Here is a 2,643-nt window from a genome sequence, read left to right as displayed (position 1 = left end):
CCATTGTAGGTGTAAGATGACCACATTTTCTAGCAGAGAGTGAAAGAATAAACAAAATCCAATACACATATATTTGTGCATATGCCTACAACCACAATATGATATATATATATATATATATATATATATATATATATATATATATATATATATATATATGTTTGCTTCATATAAATATAGTCTTAAAAAGGTAAGTTCATTAAAAAAAGGCAACTTACTGTTTCTAACAAAATCGGATAAAACGAAATCTATAACCTTCATTGGAGAATCTTAGTCTTTTGTACTAAAAAAGAAAGTTCTACCAAGCATCATTGTGTCAAAATGAAGCTAAAAATCATCATTTGATTGTTCCAAATGAGATTAAATTACAAAAAAATAATTATATACAACGGATACTTCTGGCTGTAAATCACGGTGTACAACTTCTTGTAGATGAATAAATGAATATGCGTTTAGTATTTGTATAACAATGGATTTAGCATAATGTTTGGTATATCTTCCACATCTACAATAACAAATGTGTAAAAGTTAGAATCCAAGTGCAAATTAAGAATTAATTAGTTCAAGTACTTAATCTGGATAACATCTGATCTAGAAACTCTCTCCATTCGCACAATCTGTCAGACAAAAGTATTGTTATACAACAGAATCAAGTTGTGGGTATTATTGCAGAATATGTTCATGTATAAGGCAACGAAGTATGACACTATTATTTTGTTTTTAAATGGAGTAGTAGGATGCTATTAAAAGATATATTTTTCTAAAAGTAAAGTTGAACTTTTGTGTTTTTTATTCCAAAGTTGATAATCCATTTTAATGGCATCCTACTTTTCTACAAATAAATCTTTTAAGAACATCCTACGTTTCCATTTCTTATAGAATCCTACTTTTGTTATTTCCAATTATAAAAAGGGGGTTTGTTACTTTGTTCAGTAATTTCATGTCTATTTGTAGAAAATATGCATAAGAATTTGAAGTAAAAGAATATTGTTTACCATATATTTCATCCAAACAGCTTTCATCTAGGAAAATCGACCCACAAGTGCCTGAAAACTCACTTGCTCAAATCAATAATCAGTAAATAAACCCTCCCTAAGCATACCGAGTGGAAGTGAAGTAAGTAGCTAATAATAATAATAATAATAATAATAATAATAATAATAATAATGATGATGATGTTGAACCCGAGCTTGTTGGATACGCTTCATCTCCTTCTCTAATTGGAATTTTGTTGTAGATTTTTCACTCGTCATTGCTTCCATTTATGTTAGCTTGTAATACTGTCATATCAAAATTCACAATTAAAGATAAAATCTAACAAAATGAAATTCAGTATAATACTCACCAGAAGGTACTTCAGGTTGAAAAACAACAACCATTAACAAATAATTCACTTTCTTCTCTCCATATTTTTCCTTCATCCTTAGATAACAACATAAGTGCGGATATAAGAAGCCTAAACATAAAACAAAGTAAAATTCAAAATACTAATTAGATACCTAATGGTAGTTTCGGTTTCACATTCCTTGCAACCATGTTCAACCCCTCACCTTTAAGCTCTGTCGTCCCATGAGCCCTAAAATATTAGAAAAGGAAAAAAAGGGAATAAGTCTACAAAAAGTCAAAAGTAGAATAGAGCAAAGTAGCTTGAGATGAAGAAGAGTCAAATTTACTAGGAACCAAATTCGATTCATCTGTTCCAATCACTATTCTTTGTGACCTTCATCTTTCTTATTTACCAAGCATAGAAGGTTCATCAGCCTTAAAAAACAAGAACAAAAATAGAAAAGAGACGTTACCTGAAAATCCTTGGTCCTATATCGTTATTAAACATATAGCAAGGTTAAAGGTATATTGAGAATTATAGCTAGAGCAGGACAAGGTGGCATTCCAAAGGAAGAAAAAATAGAGTTGAAATCTTACCAAAATATAACTATAGCTTAATTTCAAATCCAAAACGAAACCTTCGTTCCATCCTAGCTTCTTGTGTGAAAATGAACATTTGTCTTCTTCTTTCACTATTAGTGGAGCCCAATTGAAAAGAAGGAAGAGATGGAAAATGAGACAAAAGCACATCTTTCACTTTCTTCCTCGCATTGTTGCTTCCTATTCTGTCTCCTTTTATTGGGAATTCGACGAATAAGCCAAGATAAAGAGAAGAAAAAGGGTTTATTCTTTGAGAAGGGAAGTAGTGGAAGAAAAACATCGGTAAGGAAAGCAGTCAAGGAAACATGGAAGGATAAGGATGGGAGCAAGTGGGAGATTAGTGGAGCTGGAGTCGATACATGTATTAAAAAGATTGGAGGAAATAACGTTGAAATTGATGAATGTCACAAAATCCTGACCCAAATCAATTAGCCACAACCAATTACCATATATCAAAATAAAGTTGGAGCGACACTAAAACTACCGATGTCACAAAGTATAAGGGACCACTTATGTTAAAGTATAGGAAGTATTCGGTTAAAATTGTCAGATTTAAAATTTTACTGTTCATAATCTTTAGTCTGCTTGATATATATATATATATATATATATATATATATATATATATATATATATATATAGACACACACACACACACACACACATATATATATATATATATATATATATATATATATATATATATATATATAGGGC

At 30.1% G+C, this 2,643-nt stretch overlaps 1 long non-coding RNA gene across 2 annotated transcripts; it reads right to left on the bottom strand.

Annotated features, from left to right (window-relative positions):
* Nucleotides 1–220: 220 nt before the first annotated feature.
* On the bottom strand, nucleotides 221–2,257 carry LOC111887947 (uncharacterized). 2 transcript variants are annotated; one of them, XR_002848955.3, is made up of 4 exons: nucleotides 1,674–2,257; nucleotides 1,500–1,576; nucleotides 1,346–1,422; nucleotides 221–1,280 (listed from the first exon to the last, which is right to left on the bottom strand). It is a non-coding gene; the product is annotated as an uncharacterized LOC111887947 (long non-coding RNA). The 2 variants fall into 2 exon arrangements; XR_006192019.2 differs by having other exon boundaries at nucleotides 1,500–2,257.
* Between the last annotated feature and the right edge of the window lie 386 nt (nucleotides 2,258–2,643).

The sequence above is a fragment of the Lactuca sativa genome, chromosome 5 (genome assembly GCF_002870075.4).
Source record: "Lactuca sativa cultivar Salinas chromosome 5, Lsat_Salinas_v11, whole genome shotgun sequence".
Classification (NCBI taxonomy): Eukaryota; Viridiplantae; Streptophyta; class Magnoliopsida; order Asterales; family Asteraceae; genus Lactuca; species Lactuca sativa.
Note: the sequence above shows the minus strand (reverse complement) of the source record. Positions and strands in the feature narration are given on the sequence as shown.